Source organism: Leptonychotes weddellii, chromosome 6, assembly GCF_054177405.1.
Source record: "Leptonychotes weddellii isolate Sample4059 chromosome 6, ASM5417740v2, whole genome shotgun sequence".
Lineage (NCBI taxonomy): Eukaryota > Metazoa > Chordata > Mammalia > Carnivora > Phocidae > Leptonychotes > Leptonychotes weddellii.
The window spans coordinates 119,506,090-119,526,101 of NC_138374.1; the positions used below are offsets into that span (position 1 = coordinate 119,506,090).

At 39.2% G+C, this 20,012-nt stretch overlaps 1 long non-coding RNA gene across 1 annotated transcript in view; it reads right to left on the reverse strand.

Moving 5' to 3' along the window:
* Positions 1 to 20,012, reverse strand: part of LOC145722360 (uncharacterized) — an 80,643-nt gene that overhangs the window by 49,286 nt on the left and 11,345 nt on the right. Inside the window, exons 2-4 of the long non-coding RNA XR_014146577.1 lie at positions 13,655 to 13,765; positions 12,775 to 12,955; positions 12,561 to 12,633 (exon numbers count right to left, since the gene is read on the reverse strand). This is a non-coding gene — a long non-coding RNA (uncharacterized LOC145722360). The remainder of the gene's footprint in view (positions 1 to 12,560; positions 12,634 to 12,774; positions 12,956 to 13,654; positions 13,766 to 20,012) is intronic.

Consider the following 20,012-nt stretch of genomic DNA (forward strand, 5'->3'; position numbering starts at 1 on the left):
CTGGTGCGGCCACTATGCAAAACAACATGAAGTTTCCTCAAAAACTTCAAAATAAAGATACCATACAATCCACTAATTCCACTTCTGTACATTTATCCAAATACAAGACACTACTTTGTAAAGATACATGCACCCCTATGTTTACTGCAGCATTATTAGCAATAGCCAAGATATGGAAGCAACCAAGTATCTATCAATAGATGTATAGACAAAGATGTGGTGTATATACACAAAGGGATATTACTCAGCCACAAAAAAAGAATGAAATCCTGCCATTCACAGCATGGATGGACCCAAAGGATATTACGCTAAGTGTAATCAGTAAGACAAATACCACATAATTCCACTTATACATATAATCTTAAAAAGAAAAAAAAAAGAAATACAGCAACCAAATTGGTGGTTGCCACAGGGGAAGGAGATAAGGGAGATAACAGAAATAGGTAAAGGAAAATAGGAGGAACAAACTTCCAGATATAAAATAAGGATGAAAAGTACATCGGGAACACAGTCAATACTATAACAACTCTGGCAACTTAAATTTTACACTTAACATGGTGAGCATTTTGTAATGTGTATAATTGTTGAATCACTATGTTGTACATCTGAAACTATAATGTGTCAACTGTATTTCAATTTAAAGCTTAATAAAAAGGAGGATACCCATTGGTCACCAGTAGCAGGACTATGTGGAATATTTGGCGAAGAAGCTGGGGAGGTGGAAGGGGTTCTCCCAATCAAAGCAGCATGCAGTTGGGCGGTCCACAGGACCTTTAAGAGAACACATACATAGGCTCCACAATTGGACAGAAACCTCACAAATGCCCTCAATGCCAACAAGTGATCCACAAAAGCAATACTACGTAACAGTTACACAAGATGGTTTCTATCTCCCAAATTACCCTACACACACACACACACACACACACACACACACACACACACACGAGAACTAGAAGTGAGGGGGGTAACATATGTTCCTAACCAGGCAATACCTGCCCCCTCAATTGCTAGATCCGAAAGTTGGAAAAATGAAACCTATCACATTGCCTCCCCTCCTGAGATCCCCCAGCCAGTGGGGGCAACACAGTAGGGTAGATTTGAATCAGATAACAGTAATACTAATCATCCCAAGCACACATAGCATTTGTTTGCCAGGCACTGTTCTAAGTGGCTTACAGAGCTTAATTTCATCCTCACAAGGAGGTAGACACTAGTGTCCTTATGCAAAGGACAGGAAATTGAAGGCAAAGATTTCATTTACACACAGCTACCGGCAAAAAAAAAAAAAAAAGTCTTTAGCTCCAACTCAGGAGTCCATCCATGTTCTTAAGCACTACTCTCTACTAAAGAAAAAGTCAAGCTCTAAACAGGCAGAACTAGACTTATTAACTAAAAACCACTGGGAAGCAGAGCTGCCCAAGATGTCCTCAGGAGACAAGAGGGAGACTGAATAGAAACAGGGGCTGTGGATGAAAAATGAGACAATTCCATACTGAACAGAGACTCTTGAAATCGTCACATCTCAGCCTACACAGAAAGTTGGCAAAATGGGCTTTCCCAGTCCTTACCTTGTTCTTGCCATCCCAACAAATGCCAGGTCTTGGGTCACTTCTTGCTGACACTCCTATCCCAGCCAGGTCTCCTAAAACCTACCACTTAGATGACACCTGTCAGTCACCTTTCTCTGGAGCCCCATTCTCTCCACTCTGTCTAATCAAGACCTCTCCTCCCCTCAAACTGCTCTACCCTCTCACCTAAAGCTCTTACCCTTATTACTTTAAATCTCCAGTTTCCTTTTTCTCCCCCCCCCCCAGCCTTAAGAACTCCAAGTTTACTATCCATTGCTCTATACTACAAAACAATATAGAACTAGAAACTAAGATTTGGAGGTCAGAAGAAATGCCTCAACCTAGATCCAACTCTGGAACTCAGCAGAATTCATGAACAATAAATAAGAGCCCCCCCAAAAGACCCCTCTTAAGACCCACGATTTCAGGCAGACACTGCAATTCCCTTAACTTTTATGGTTGTATCAGAAGCAAATTTCCCCTGAATAGTGGGTGTGCCTTACAGCACATCTCTAATACATAAAAGATCCAGCTCCTCAGACTCAGATTGTATTTACACGAAGAATATAAAAATTAATCTCCCCAAACCCCCAGACATGCACACGTGTACACACACACACACAGTGTTTATTTTTAGTTAAAATATGTACACATTCTGGGAAAACTTTATAGGAATTACAGTTTATTTACCACCACTTGGAACAGAAAAGCTTGTCAAGTCTTCTTAAAGAGAGACCACCACCTCCTCCCCACCCCACCCCGAGATACTATAGAAATTGGCTTTTGTTTCAAAACCATTCTTCTGAGCTGCTCAGTACCCATATTCCCTTCCAATAACCTTTGTTACAGCTCAGGACTGAAGTCTGTATATGGCTTCTAACTCAGGACATGCTTGGGGAGTTTGAATTTGCATGATCACATCAGGAGATGTTTCCTGTAAGGACATGTACTGACCTCATGGCATATTTTCATTAATGCAACACTAAAATTTTCCTGCAGTGCCGATTCAGCTTTGTCCATTAGAAAACAGGTCACTTGGCTGCCCTACTGAGCTCCTCCACAATCAGTCATGGAGAAGGCAGAAATGACTCAGCATTCAGCATGGACTAAAATGGTCCAGAAATCTGTTTTCCAAGGAGAATGCCAGTCCCTGACAGCTATGCTTAGACTTTTTAACAATACCTACAGATAAGCACATTCTAACATCATTATGGAGCTATCAACTAGAGCCAAGAACTTAAAATTTGTTATGCATTGGGCACATGGTATTTCGCTTTCCAAATATTAAGTTCTATATGCTTCATCATAAACAAGGCAGACATTAAAATAAATTAAATTAAAATAAATCGGCAGTATCACCTTAATTGTACCACACAGTAAATATTGAGCACTGCATCCCACATCTAACAAATAGTGTTGCCAGTTTAGCAGAAAACTTTAGCTTTCCAATTTTGCTATGTAACTACTGTTTCTTAGGCTCTAAGAAAAAAAAAAAAAAATGTAAGCCCTACTATGCCTGTCAGAATAGGAGTCTGCACAGCAAGCCTGAACTGCTAAAACTCTAAGAAAAAAATCTTGAATACATTGAACATCTCCCTGTGATTTTCTGAGCCATGCAATGCATTGTTCCCTCTATAAGCTATCCAAGCCTCAGCTCTGATGGGATAGTATTCTTGCTGTTATGACACAACTCAGCAAATGACACAAAAGGCATGCAAATAATCCAAATGTCCATATAAAAGGAGCATTTATAAACACTTTGATTTTAAGTCATTTTCACAAATTTTGATCCACATCCTATAACATCCCTGAAGACTGTGATTTTCTGAAAATGACAGTTTATGCCAGTTGAGAATTATTTCATTAGCAGACATTAAGAAAAAATGTGAGCTAAAAATCTTGATATTTAAAAAGTTGTTTTACTGCTGTGTAGTAAATATGCACTATATATGAAGAAAGATTAACTTATTGGATAGTCACTACAGTTCCATTAACATTACAAAGCAATGGAGTGACTGACCATTAAAAGTTGTCAGTTTAGAAAAAATGAGTATAGCTATGTCAAAAAAAAAAAAACAAACAAACAACCTATTACATACATTCTGGGGTTCTCGTCCAGGTTACAATTATGTATCCTTCTTAAATCATTCTTAACTAGTTTGTAATTTAATGATCAAAATAGGTAAGAAGCCTTTAGACCACACTAAGCATGTCTTCTTCCATGGCAAAAATGTTTAGACAGCATCTCTCTCTAGAAGATGTCCCATCAGAAGACTGAAAGCTGCTCCAGCTCCTAGCAGCTCTTAGAAGTCACCTGTAAAAACAGGAATCTAGAGGGTCCCAAGTCTTCATCTCTTTATAAAAAGACACGGGCTTCCAAGTAAGCTTACATGCTTGAAGAAAGTTTCCAAAACCAAAATGGGTTCATAAGCACTTGGAGTGGTGTAGTCGAATGTGTGGTTAGCCTTGTTGCTCCCCCTCATTCACCTTTTATCTCCTCCCACCCCAACTCCAACTTACCACCATAGGCTGCATCAAGGTAATTAGAGATAAATCAAATACCTGACCCTAAAAACCTGTCCCCTACACCTCCCTTACCAGGATAACTTACTAGAACCATTTTGCTACTTAACCAGGATGGCTTTAGTCACATTTCTGAAGTTAGAATTTTCATTTGAGCTAAGCGAAATAAGTCAGTCAGAGAAAGACAATTATCATATGATCTCACTGATATGAGGAATTTGAGAAACAAGACAGGATCACAGGGGAAGGGAGGGAAAAATAAAACAAGATGAAACCAGAGAGGGAGACAAACCATAAGAGACTCTTAATCTCAGGAAACAAACTGAGGGTTGCTGGAGTGGAGGGGGGTGGGAGGGATGGGGTGGCTGGGTGATGGACACTGGGGAGGGTATGTGCTATGGTGAGCAGTGTGAATTGTGTAAGACTGATGAATCACAGACCTGTACCCCTGAAACAAATACATGTTAATTTAAATTTTTTTTCATTTGAGAAAATTCAAAAGATAAATTGATAGTACAATCAGACATAGAACATTTAGTCCTCAAAGCTATGTAAAACGCTCAAAGAATGAGATTTCAAAGTCATTCTATCTTCCTTTGTATTATTGAAAAATGGTAAATTGTTGATACCTGTTGTTAAATAAGATACCTGCCCCTTATTTTTGACATTAAAGCATCTCCTGAAAAATGTTCCCTTTCAAGCAAGTTTTTTAGATCATTTAAATATCCTCTCAAAAGTTTAATATGTTTATGTTCATATCAGTATAATATATATAATGTATATATAGTAATATATATTATAGTAACATAGTATTATATAGTAACATAGTATAATAGTATATACAGTATAATATGCAGTAATACTAGTAATACCATATACTATATATATAATATATATATTATATATATGCTATATATATAATATATATATATACACAGTAACACTAGGGTACCTATGCTAAGCTTGAAAAAATATTCTTTTCTCACAACAGTTTATATGTAGTGAGGTGGGTGAGAAAAAGGATTTAAAACGTATCACCAGAAATTATAAACTTATCAGAATTAGAACTGAATTACAGTATGAGTTTTGAACAAAACTGCCACTTCTGAGCAGGAAGTACAAAACACATTAATTCACAATTAACTCCATATATAAACATTTGAAGAGAAATCTAATACAGCGTTCAGTTTATCTAAAATTTCACATAACCCACGAGTTCTAGGATTCAAGATTATGTCCGTCTCCTACAGGATATCAAAATAAAAATTCATAGAATAAGAGCTTAATTTCCACCTTAAACCTTTCAAGATCTAGAAAATGGAGAAATTGCTAGTGACAGAAACCCTATAGCCCTAAGCACCAGATTATTTTAAAAGAAATGTGTTTACTATTTATTAGTGAGTGCAGGAGTGGGTCAGTCCAGGGGTCCATATGCCGGTAAACACGGTCTCTCTCCTCTCCATTGCGTTCACTATAATTAAGTGGACTTTCCCAACAAGGGGAGAAGGAGATTAATGACAACTTCAAGCTCATAGCTTACCAGTTCAGCAAGCCCAGTAGAAATAGAGCACCTTTTCCTGATACTGCCAAAGATTCGGGAGAACTCTGATTCAGATAGGGCAGGAGTTGTAGGCAGATCTGTCCCACCCAGGCCACGTGGACCAAGAGCAAGCAAAGTATAATCCTCCAAAGACAAATCAGGCCCTGCTACCATGAAACAGGCAAAAGCAGCTAATTTCCCCTCCATGAAGCCTTTCAAGAATATAGACTACTCACACATCAGTGAGCGCCTCCTGAAGCTGGAAATCACCAACCACCTCATCTGGCTGACTGTGACTCTTCCACTCCTTCCAGAAGGCCAAGACCGAGTTCAGTCTGGCCACGGGGTGTTCCACCCTCAGAATGGCGGAACTCCGAGCCTATCACCTGCTTCTGCAAGAACTGAACTGTCCCCGTGCATTAGCAGCGCATCAGATACCTTTCAAGCCCAGACTCCAACAACGCAGCCGCGAGAGGGGAGCAGGACTGGGGTGCTCCCGGCCCCTGCTGTCTTCCACAAGTACCTAGTAAGCACTCCTCTCCATATTCCACTTCTAGGCCTCCGCAGGTATGGTGGCTCAGATCGTGTCGGGCCAGGAAGCTGAGCTGCTTCCTCCAGAGCCATGCCCGCGTGCCCGCACGCTTCCCACCCCCGCGTGCGAGAGCAGGCTAGGAATTCCTACAATACCTGGATATTAAACAAACAACATGAAAAGTCCCAAAGGATTAAAATCAATCTCCTGCGTCTATCAAGACAAAGAACAGAAGCTTTCATCAGCCACACAGCAGAATACGGAGAAGACGGTTTTTACAGAAAACTACAGACCTTACTTTCTAGTATCCCACAAAATGCAAGGATTTAAAGGTTCTCACATCTAGGAATTCACATCTGAAAGGCCCAGCCACAAGAATTAATTCCAGTAAGAAATTATCTGTAGATTTCTGTTGGTTATTAATTATAAATTACAACTGCCCAAAGACATTTCTTCTGTTGCCTTTAGCTGTTAAGTTATATTATTTAACTTGTATTATTTACTTTTGTACCTATTTTAAGACAAGCACTATGCTTGACCTATCATTTTTCCCTCATGGAATGCTGTCTAGTACAATATCATTTAGGCATTTGTTATTTAATATTTATTGATCTGCCTTGACATTTAATATTCTAAGAAAAAGATCTGGTTCTCTTTTCAGTTTTTCTTCATTAGGCCCTAGGAAGAAAAGAAACTACATGGGGAAAGGATCAAAGTTTGTAAGTGTAGGCATATGTGCATTTTTAAGCATTCATTATTTAGATATTCTCCAGAAAAATAAAATGATTTCTTTCTCTTCAATTTGCGCATTTGTTGCTTGAAAGTTTGTGGGCTGCTTACAACACAAATACAAAAACTGAATTTTTAAGAGAAATAATACATTCTTACTTCTTGGTAAGTCACTTTATAGCATTGGGACCAAAATGCAAATGGTAGTCATTTGCTATAAATGGTTTCCATCAAGATAACAAAACTATAAAACATCCTCTTTCATTTTTTGGTAAAATCTTTTTATAATATATACCTAGCACCGTTAAGATACAGTGTTATTATTTAGCCCATTATTTATACTCCTAAGTATTTTGCAGATGCTTCATTATGCTTTTCTAAAACTCATTATTACCATTTTCTCATTTGAATCAATTGAGATATTTCTCTATTTAGGAGACTAAGTTTAGATCAATGAGGCTATGTCTAATTATTCTAATTCACTTGTGATCATTGAGACTATGTTGAGTGATAATATACCACAAATTACCAAAAAAACCTTATTACAAGTCAAAAAGTTTGTCAATCTATATTAATATAGGTTGAACTTTTCATACTAGTCTAAATGGAAGACCACATTCCTAGCCGATCTGTTGATAATATTAACATCAATTCAAACGACCACATTTATTTATTTATTTATTGGCTCCTACACCAGCTTGAAACTTTACTATTACAGAATTTGTCGTTCAACACCTTGAATAATGGGAGCAGGATGGGGACAAGGGGGAGATGGAAGAACCCTCCAGGAACATTTGGGGGGAGGGGGGAAATGTCCCAAAAGGGGAGTTGAGGCCACACGAAGTATTCATACCCTCCCTTAGGAAAACCCTCACTGCTCCTTCATTTATATCCATGAAAAGCAAGCACAAATAGCCAATGCTCAAGAATCAAAGGTGGTAGTCAGGAAAACAAACATCACTGTAGCACCAACCTGCCCCAACTCCCAGACCTCAGCCCAGGGTGGCAGAGGGAGTAGTGGCTAGTGAGGGGTAAGAAGTGGTTTTACTGTGCCTATGTTTGGATGCCTTTGGATGCTCACAGTAAAAGTGGTGGACTTCCTCTGGGGGCGGGGGAAGGGGATAGCACATGAAAAATGGAATTACCATCATGTTATACTTTACTACACATTTTAACTTCCTTTCCATTAAAATATTACATGGGGTAATAAGAATTTAGATAGGTAGACCGATACAATCTTTAAAAACAATACCTTTTCGGGCACCTGGGTGGCTCAGTTGGTTAAGCGACTGCCTTCGGCTCAGGTCATGATCCTGGAGTCCCGGGATCGAGTCCCGCATCGGGCTCCCTGCTCAGCGGGGAGTCTGCCTCTCTCTCTGACCCTCCCCCCCCTCATGCTATCTCATTCTCTCTCTCTCAAATAAATAAATAAAAATCTTTAAAAACAATACCTTTTCGAGTAGGTCCTAGGAAACTTTAAGCTTGTTTTTCCTTCCCCTTACCAAATAGTACCACTTATTATAGTCCTGTGCATTGTTCTGCACCAGAAAGTTGAGCAGTTGATAAGTTCAATCAAAACTCTTATTTTCTTTTGATATTACAGTCTCTAATCAACAACTATACATAGGGTATTTAAATAAATTTGATTAGAACTCTAAGGGTCATAATCTGTGAATCACAAATAAATAAATAAATCTCTCTCTCAAATAAATAAATAAAATCTTTAAAAAAAATGTTGGCTTATCCTGTTATTGAATAGTCAAAAATCTCAATATTTAAATTCTACAGCTCAAATCTACTTACTAAGAATCGACAATCTCCTGTCAGCTGTCATAAATCTCACAATGCTAAGAAAGATATTTATACACAGTCCCTTCCCTTCTGTATTGTAAACCTACTTTCTAGGGACTCTTACACTGCACATCTCATCTGACTTTTATAAAGAAGGTATACGACCGCCTTGAAGCTATCCCAGCTGTTTCCAATTACCTAACAGAGCAAATGATTAGCCAATCAGACGTTATAAAATCTATTTTTCATCTATGTAGCTGGTAAGTAAAACTCTAAATTTTTGTCCCTAATCTCACTGAAAGACTATAGACCATGTTTGTTCCATAAAAGATGGTGGTTTGTGGGCCAACAAGCCCTCAGAAGAGACCAGCACTAAAAGAAACCTTTTAAGGGACTGAGGTAGCACATTGGGCAGGAAAATGTGCAGTAGCTGTTTATAATCTATTTATCCCCTTCATCTGAGCAATTGAAAAACTCCTACAGCTGCTTGCCTAGCCATCTATTTCTTTTCCCTTTTCCTTGTTTTCCTCTAGTGTCCTGAGGATGGGGGATAGGCGTAGAACCAGATTATCAGACAGAAGAAAAAGCAAGAGAATATTTCATCCAGGGGCGCCTGGGTGGCTCAGTTGGTTAAGCGACTGCCTTCGGCTCAGGTCATGATCCTGGAGCCCCAGGATCGAGCCCCGCATCGGGCTCCCTGCTCAGCGGGGAGTCTGCTTCTCCCTCTGACCCTCCCCCCTCTCATGTTCTCTCATTCTCTCTCTCTCTCAAATAAATAAATAAAATCTTTAAAATTTAAAAAAGAATATTTCATTCAATTCCTTCTCTGCTCACACCCAGCCCCCCCACCCCCGCCCTGTCCTAAAAGCTAACACTGCCATGTGTTTTGCTGTGAAATAAATTACAAACTCAACATAAAAATATCACAAAAAGCAGCAAAATGTCCTGCAGACTTCAAGCCACATGCATTATGTTGTCTCACTGATTAATACAAAGCCTAAAGACTAACATATAGAAGCAATTCAGTCCAAACCAAAAGGAAATCATACCATTTTCAAACAGGAATGTTAATAAAGATGGAAATCCTGACCTATAGCTCAAGGGTGTTGTCAGTATTCAAATTACAGTTTGGGTCAAGGCAGGAAGAAACGAGGTAAAAAGGAGGACAGCACATAGATTAAGAGGATACTGGAAGAACTACTGAAAATGTGGCATGATCTTCAGGAGGAATGACCTTTACCTCTGGCAATAAAGAAGTCTTTGGGGACTTTAGCAAAGATCCTTTCCACAGAGCAAAGGGAGTAGAAGGTGGATATCCACACCCCCTGGGAAACAGAAGTAGAAACAGACTCTTCAGAGCCAAAGGACAAAGATAAATAAAAGAATAAAGCTTGGAAGCATAAAAACCCGAGGCTCCTTTGTGTCCATGTTTCATACTTTCCTATCCCCCTGCAATACAGTAGCCCTAATTAAAAGCAGTAATTAAAAGAGGGACAGAGAGGGAGGGTGGACAGAGGAAAGAAAAGAAGGGGAGGCGGCCAAGGGCAGGTGAAGAGTATGAGCAAGAATGAGCTGGATATTCAGAGTAGAAGACAGAAATCTGGCTGGAAAACAGATGGGTTTGGGAAACCAACCCAGTAGAAAAGAAAGTGTAGAGAGAGGGAGAAACAGCACTGGGGAGTCAGAAGGACAAGAACCAGGGAACAAAGGGAGGGATCATAGGGCATGAAAAAGAACGGAGAATACCATGGAGAATTAATCCCCAAAAGGAAGCCAGGAGGAGGAAATAGACGCAAAAATAAAAGCGATTAACCCCAAAGCAGGTTAGGTTTGTTGACAAACTAGGATGACAAAATGCTAGTTTTTTAAGACACCCACAGAAATTTAAAAACCACAGTGAAACCTATTTGAAATTGTATTTCATTCAAGAGGGAAGGGATACTAAGATTTTAGGCTCTGGATGTTGAGGAGAGGATTAGGGTAAAGCGAAGATTTGGAGTACAGATTGTATAAATTCCAGAGTCAGGAAAAGAAACCTCTTTCAACCTAACTGTCTATTCAAGGACAGTTACAGGAAAAAGAATCATCAAATGTCCAGAATGCTGTTCTTTTAACATGCTCTAAGGTAGAAAGCATATTTACTAGTCAGTCCACCTGCCACAAGAGCATGAAAAATCGCACTATGTTCCTGTGTGCCCAGCACAAAGGGCTCATTAAATATTTATTGATAGAATGAACTCATCTTTATTATTGCTGTGAAATAAATATCATGGGTTAAAGGACATTTGAAATCCCAATTCAGAGTTGTAAGAGGCAACTAAATCTTTCTGAAGCTGTAACAGGGTCAGAGCTAAGATATTGCTTAAAAAGAACTTTGACTTGAACTACCATATGTAGGATTCTAAGCACTTTATATCTCATTTAATCTTCCCAGCACACCTGCAAAACAGCAATTCTCTCCAATCAACAGTTTAAGAAACTAAGGCTCAAAGAATTTTAGTGTAACCCCCACTAGCCATTGAGGGCCTTTGAGTAATGGATCTTGTCTACCAGAAAATAAATTCCACAAGACCAAGGGTTTTGGCCTAATTTGGTCTCACTGTCTCCTCCTAGATCAATGCCTGACACAAAGAAGAAACTAGACAAGTATTTACTGAATGAATGAATAAGTAAATGAATGCCTATGTATGATCAAACAACTGACTACGGCTGGGGGGAAAAAAATACATAGCCTTGTCAACTGATCTCATTTTAAATTCATGACGGTTAACCTCCTAAGTAGGCTCCTAGCCTTGACATAGCAATCCAAGCTTTTTCAGTCCCTTTTATATATATATATATATATATTTTTTTTTTTTTTTTTACTGAAAACCATGAGTCAGGATGAGATCACTTCAAATAAACGTAGGGAAAAAGAAAAGATCTAATGTTTACAAGTCCGAGAGATCAGGGAAAAAACTAAAAATTACTCTAAGAGAAGCTAGTGAGTCAGGGCAAGACTTAAGAGAACATGGGATCCCCAAAGCAAAGACAACGCAGTATTTCAACAAGAGGATAATTAGTTGGTTTCTCCAAGAAACAGATGTGCATGCAGAAGGTTTACTGGGGAGGGCTCTCAGGATCAGCACCTGTAAGGAACAGGGAAACAGGATAGCACAGAGGGCTTGACTAACCTTACAGGGAGCTCAGAGGCTGGGATAGATAGTCTGTAAATATTCCCCCACCCCCCTTGAAGCAACATGCCTGCATCCACCAGTCATTGGATTCAGCTGGTCTCAGGGCTGTACCTGATACTCCTCCTCCTTCACCCTCTATTGTCTAGATTCACCTTACCCTAGGAGTTAATTCCAAATTCCCCTCCGGTCACCAGACTAACAATTACGGTCTCCATACAATCTGGCCAGAAAAGTGCTGGGTCCACTGAGAGAGGAAAGGGACTCTCTGCAAGACTTAGCCACATGCTTCCTCTTCCATATACACTGTACCAGTCTAAGTTTGTGTGCAGTCTACACCACTGACAACTGCTCACTCAGCCCTCACCTTGAGAGTTTATGCCATCAGATGGTACTACCTATTCTACCTCCTTGTAGTGGTTATAGACAGGATCTCTCCTTGAGGCCTGCTCAGTCCTTGGGGATTTTGGCTTCTGGGCTCAATATCATTCTTTCCAATATTTTTATCCTAATTCTTGAGTTCAATATCCACAAAGATTATTTCAGTTCCTGGACCTCTCTTTTCCAAGGACATGCACTCACATGTTCATACCCTAGAGCTTATCAATACCAAAACAAACTGTACCCCCTCTACCTCAACCAGAGGAGCAGAACCACTGAAAATTTGATAAGTCAAACAGAATTGGGAGCTGGGTACTGACCTTCAGTTAGGCTGTTATCTTCATGTCCAATGCTAGAACCTGAAGTCCACAGGGCAGGCAGTTAAAAAGGAAGCTGAATATAAAATGGAGAAAAAACAAATTAGAACCCACAAGGACAGACCAGAAGCTGTGTCAGACTCTCATCTCCTCCAAACTTACATTGGGCATTCTGCTGGAGACACTGACGCCCTTCATGAGGGAGTGAAACACATACCTGACCCAGGGGCTGGAGAAGCTGAAGGAGGATCCAGGGGTGCTGTGTTGGCAGTTTCTGGACACTGCCCCACAGCAATGAGATAAGCCAGCAAACAGGCAGCAGCGTACATGAGCTACAAAAGCACCCACTCCATTCTTGACCAAAAAATAAAAGGGCCGCTGCTCTGCTTCCACCCTCCCTAAATACAAACACACTGGAAGGCAATCTGGGTAAGGTGGTTCAGTTGGACCAAATTGGCTCCTGGCAAAACTACCATCCCCCACCCTCCATAGTTTTAATTTCAACTATAGCACTCTCTGGCAACCAGCTGCTCTCTTTCCAGCTCATTCCTTCTAGGAGTCTTCCAACAGTTCTTTGTTCCCACTCCAAAGGGTCCAACAATCCAAGGTGCTTCACAGTCACTCTATCCTCACTTTCCTCTGTACCCAGTTCATTATTAGAATCCCTCCCTTGCAGAAACCCGTATCTCACTTTCCTCTCTCTCTTTTCATCATGCTCATCTGCTAAAACACCCACACACACACTCCACTTATCGCCTGCACCTGCACTGCTGGACTATTACTGCAAAAAACACATAACCATTCTGATAGACCTTACTTTAAACTACTTTGAGTTCATTCTCCTCAAATGAATTCCTAGTACTCTCCAGCAGCCCTATTATATTTCCCTAGGACACATAGGTATACCTTCTGCATTTCATACTTCTCCTTAAATTTTAAACACATCCTCCCCCGCTTCACACTCTGCTCATGACCTTGTTCCTATTTGTATCTGTTATCTGCTGCTGCATAATAAAACATACTAAAAGGTAGTAGTTTAAAACAAAAACCATGATTTAACTCAGCATTCTGTGACTTGGTAATCTAGGTGGGCTTACCTATTCCTATCTGGGTTCACTCACAGATATGAGCCTCAACTGAGGTGGCTGGGAAGGCAGAGACAACTGGGGCCCCCTTTCCACATGGATTTTCATTCTCCATCATAATTCCTAGAACAAGAATGGAAGCTTCGAGATTTCTCAAGGCTTAGGGTTAGAACTGGAACACTATCACTTCTGCAGCATTCTGTGGGACAGAGCAAATCACAGGTCCAATTTAAAGAGTTGTGGAAGCAGACTTGACCTCTTGATGACAGGGCAATTTGTGGCTATATTTAGAAGCCACCGCACTGTTTTATTACTCCTGAAAAGGCCAGTGGATCACAACTAAGGACAGAAAACAAAAGAAACACCATATCCATATTTTTTACTTTACCTATTTTTATCAATATTCTCATACAAATACAGATTATCAAAATTTGTTTAATATTTGTGCTATTGTTGGGTGCCTGGGTGGCTCAGTTGGTGAAGCCTCCTGCCTTCAGCTCAGGTCATGATCCCAGGGTCCTGGGATCGAGTCCCGCATCGGGCTCCCCGCTCAGCAGGGAGCCTGCTTCTCCCTCTCCCTCTGCCCCTCCCCCTGCTCGTGAATGCTCGTGCGTGCTCTCTCTCACTCATGCTCTCTCTCCCTCAAATAAATAAATAAAATCTGAAAAAAAATATATTTGTGCTATTGTTCTTTTTTTGGCTTTAAATATCGATTGAATTACACATTAAATGTTCTCCGACAGGGATCGGGCCAAAGACAGACAGTGAATAAAACTTTTGTAAATGAAGTTTTATTGGAACACAGCCATGTTCATTCATTTCTGTAAATCCATGGCTGTGTTCACAAGACAAAAGAGGAGTTGAATAGTTGCAACAGAGGTAGTATAGCCCATAAAGCCTAAAATATTTATCTGGGCTTTTACAAAATAAATTTGCCAATTCCTGCTCGATGGCATCATTTTTCCATCTCTGAAGTATGCCTATTGATTCTACAGAATTCGAGCAGACATCGTGTCCATTATTCAAATCCCAGTGGTTTTTGCAAAAGAACTACGTCAACACTGCCACGCTTTAGAGACTCAACCTTTGTGTTCCAAGAAATTTCTTGGTAGGCTTTCCAGATGCTGCCACATAACATGAAATATTTATTCCATATTAACAATAGAACCAAAAATCCCCTGCAAAGAACACTTAGTACAGCCACCTCTTCAAATACCACTAGACCTGAGTGATGCATAAGACCATCTTTTATTTCATCAAACCATTAATCAAACATATAAGAGTAACACTTAGATATGGTTCTTAAGCATTGCTGTACTTCAGAATCACCTGGGGAAGTTACTAACGGGCTGATTCTCAAGCCCCATCCCTCAAAGACTCTAGTCCATTAAGTTTGAAGGACAGCCCAGGAACCTACATTTTTAACAAGCACTGCACTGATTTGATGCCGGTGGTCTAGAGACCTCACTTTGAGAAACTCTCAACTAAATAGGGTGAGGAACCAGAAATAAATAAGGCTTAATTAACCACTGCTTTTACTGCCTTATTTTCTACAAAAAAAAAAAAACAAAAAACAAAAACAACTCAGTATCCCCATAGGTTACCAGGTAAATAATTAGTAATATATCATTTCCTTAGAAGTTTTACCAGGATTCAAGAGAAAGTAATTGTTAGGCACTTTGGATTCTATTCCAAAGTTACTTTGCTCAACCTCTTATATGGTCTTCCTGATAATATTGATTATATCTATATTTTGCCAGCATTTTTAAATCATCAAAACTAAAAATAATAATAATAAAATAAAATAATCAAAACCATTGGAACTTTCTGGCAATTTGGAAGGCACTCCTCTCTTTCCCCCCTCTCCTTAGAACCCTATTCCAATACAATTTGCTGAGATTTTTCTTAAAAACAAAACAAAACAAAAAACGATGTAATGGAAAGAGAATTGAAATTAAAAGACCGAGATGTGACTCATCTGTGTATGCAATCTCAAAGCAAATTTCTCACTTGTAACATGAGGGGATAATACTAGCTACTTTTTGCTATACCTTACATATTTGACAATGTGTGATTTTCTGCTCTTTACATTCATGTCAAGACTTTAAACATCAGTTTCAAGTGTTCACATCTATACTTATTTGGGGAATGAAGTGGATTAAGGAAGTTCTCCTATTGCCACAGATATTGTGCTATCTTTAGTAGATACTTAAATAAAAAAATAGGAAACCATACTTCGAATTGACACCCATTGGAGGCAATGCTATTTTTTTCCCTTCGAAATTCATGAATACATGGAAAGTTACATTTCATTACAATTCAATTTTATGTGACTATATCACTGGAATGTTGCTAGTGAAATGTAATGTTGGTTTAGGCCATCGGTTCACCTATGAATAACTGAGATGTCTTAGCTGGATGAATTCTTATTCCATGTTGACTATTTCGCTACTACCATAAATAACGTTCAGGCAGAGCTACGTGGAGGAAAATGAAGACTTTTTGCAGTCCTTTTGATAGCATAGATATGGAAATGCCCAAAATTGTTCTCCTTTTTTTATTATTTTGCGTTTATATAGCACCTTCAGTGTAACTTAAAACCGGTAAAAATTGGAGGCAATGAATTGATGCCTGAGAGAACCTTAATGGAACAGGACCCAGAATGGAGCATAGAAGAAAAACAATGCTCCTGTGATTATGACTTTATAAACAAATCCAATTGCTTTTTGCAGTGTTTTTGTTTTGTTTTTTTTTCCTATTTGTATACCCATATGCAGAGATGCAACAGTAAGCCCTGCAGTTTCCAGCAAAGGCATCAAATAGCCTACATGTCAAAGAGACAAAGGAATGATAGGCTCTTGAAAATGATAGTGAATATCACCAACTCAGAGGCCACAGTTTTCTGAGCAGCGTGTCCCAGGAGCAAATAGAATAACAGCAACAGAAGTAACAGCTTCTTTTTATATTCTGCTTTTTAGCTAGGCACTATCCTAAGTATTTTACACACATTATTTCATTTAATTTCCACAAAACACAAAATCTGATGAGGAAAGTGTCATAGCCCAGTTCTAGTGATGAGAAAACTCATGTTGGAAATTAAAATGCTGGGTCACAGTTACGGTGTCAGAAAGATGCAGCGCCCACGAGCAGATCTATGTTTGACCCCAGGTGTATCCTCACTCAGGCAAGTAATGACTTTCCTCCTCTAGAGGATTCACTCTTCATCTTTCCCACTCTCCAACCCAGTATCACACCCTCTCCAGAGGCTCAGTGGCTTGTTTCTGAACTATTTCTATTAAGAGCCCATCAAACTCCTTAGCACATAGTAGGTTCTTAGCAAATGATTGTTCTTTGCCTTTTCTCCTCACTATGAATAATTACTCTTCTGTCTGGCTCAACTCTCTGCTGTCTAAAACAGAAACCACATGGCTGATAAACATACACCCAGTATAAACTGATGAAAACCAATATTCATGTGTGTATCTTGGTATGTTCACATTTTAACATGGGACTCCTGAAAACACAGTACTCAGGATCCATTTCAGACTCTGTGACAGGCTAGTGGTAGAGATGTTTGAAGGTAAGATCTTCTTAGAGTGACCAACTATCCCAGTTTGCCCAGTCTGAGGAGTTTCCCAGAACATGGGACTTTCAGTGCCAAGATTGGACCATCCCAGGCAAACCAGGGTCACCCTACCCTAACTCCTTTGAAATAATTCCAGTGATGTTCCATTAGGGTTAATTCACTAATGTGGAAAAGCCATATATTGCTTTTTCCACCCAAACACATGTACATAAACATTAGCTAAGAAGAAACTTTGAAAACAATGGATGATGATGTAAGTATGTGAAGCGAAAACAAAAATATATGATGCTAAAACATGCTTTTAATATCACTAATCAAGAGGCGCCTGGGTGGCTCAGTCATTAAGCGTCTGCCTTTGGCTCAGGTCATGATCCCAGGGTTCTGGGATCGAGCCCCGCATCGGGCTCCCTGCTCCGCGGGAAGTCTGCTTCTCCCTCTCCCACTTCCCCTGCTTGTGTTCCCTCTCTGGCTGTGTCTTTCTCTGTCAAATAAATAAATAAAATCTTAAAAAAATATATCACTAATCAAATTTCATCTTGAAATACTAAAGGGGACCCTAGGATCATGGGAATTCTGTACAATTACATTACACGGTGAGTTTGCATTTTCTTTTTTTTTTTCTCCCCTTCGGTTGATTTCTATGAAACTTGACTCATTTAAATATTTAAAACTTGTTTGATAAAGATAAACCTACTCAAAACTGAGTTTACTGGCATCACATTTCCACAGGCATACTTACTATCTCATGACATAAGGAGGAGCTCATGAGACTAAGGAGGTTATTTATTTACTTTGACCAAAATGTTCAGTGATTTGTATTTTAAGATACACTGTAATATTGAAACATTGTTTATAATTTCAGATGTTAGAAACTAGTCAAGATTTTCTCCATAGATAGTTACACTTAAGACTTTATAGTATCTGTGTCCTATGTCTTCTAGAAATTCTGGTTTCATACATTATGTTCAATGAAATGGGAAATACAAATAATTTTTTAGATTAAGGCAATAGGCAATAACAGTGTAATTTTTGTCTGAACTTTCTTGAACTACTTTCTCAGGAAAACAGTACCTGATGGCATTTAGAACATAGTTTTTTATAGACCCAGGTTGCTAGGAATAACAAAACACAAGCAATATACTGAGGAAATTTAATGTTCAATTTAAATAATAAAAATATCTATACACATTCTAAAGTCTTTCTTATAAAAAGCATTACAGGGGCACCTGGGTGGCTCAGTCGTTAAGCGTCTGCCTTCGGCTCAGGTCACGATCCCAGGGTCCTGGGATCAAGCCCCGCATCGGGCTCCCTGCTCCTTGGGAAGCCTGCTTCTCCCTCTCCCGCTCCCCCTGCTTGTGTTCCCTCTCTCGCTGTGTCTCTCTCTGTCAAATAAATAAAATAAAATCTTTAAAAAAAAAAAAAAAAAAGCATTACAGTTTCCATAAACATTTTTCAAGTCCATGAGACTCTCTTTCCTGAGTCTAATGCTAGCTGGGGAAATACCAAGAGAGAGAAAAAAGCAGGAGAAATAAATAATTTAGCATTTATTAATGCATTTTTTTACACCAAATGATATCGCACCATTGTTCCCAGCTCATCCTGGACCTGAGCATAAGGAAGTGGGAATAGAAGGTCAGGGGAAGGTTAAGTAGGGTGAAAAGTGAAGGGAAGATGGAAAAATTTTCCATCACTTCTAATCATTCAGGTTGTGGTACCACCTTTTCCCCACCTCAACCCTCCCATAAAGTACTTCAAACCATAAATACTGCAAAGGCAGTACTATGTTATCCATACTAACCGTAAAGAATGGGCCAGGAAAGTGAATTAAAGCATAAAATCATGAAGTTTCTTATAGCTAATACTTCTCTGTATCATTTGATAAGAAACTAAGTTTTTGTAGCAAATTAAATTTTCATCACTATATACTAAATGTTATTATTTGATTTCCAGTGAGTAGGGTTTTTAATTAAACAGTAAATCACTGAAAATTAAATGTAAGTACTTAAGTCTAAAATTAATGGAGTGGGAGCAAAGGGCAAATGATATCAAGAACTTCTTTTATTTCTGTCAAAGGCACATCTTTCCTTCTCTTGGTGAGTTAGTGTACATTATTTCCTCATTCTGTGCTCAGAGATTGAAGCAATGGCAGAAGGAGGAAAATGAAGTGTGAATTGGAGAATAAGCTTACACTTCCATAATGCTGTCCATTTGCCAGGCACTCTGATAAACACTTTATATGTATTTTCTTTAAAGATTTTATTTATTTAGTTGACAGACAGCGCACGCAAGCAGGGGGAGTGGCAGGCAGAGGGAGAGGGAGAAGCAGGCTCCCTGAGGAGCAGGGAGCCTATTGTGGGGCTCAATCCCAGGATCCCGGGATCATGACCTGAGCTGAAGGCAGTTGCTTAACCAACTGAGCCACCCAGGCGCCCCAACACTTTATATGTATTAATGCAAGTTAATATCTACCTCATTAAAGAATCATCCCATAAGGAAGATAGTATCATTACCCCCATTTTACAGATAAGGACATTAAGGCAACGAACGCTTGAGTAACTTACCTAAGGTGATATATATGTCTAACGAATAGAAGAGCTGAGTTTTCAACACAGACATCCTAGTTTCAGATTCTGTGCTCTTAATTAACCACACTCAAGTCTCTAAGAAAATGGCTATTCACAAGTATAATATCAAATTAAGAGAGTTAAAAAGTAGCAGAAAAATGAGCGATCTAAAGCTACATGGAACTATGTAGATGAATCTTGCAGACACAATATTGAGTAA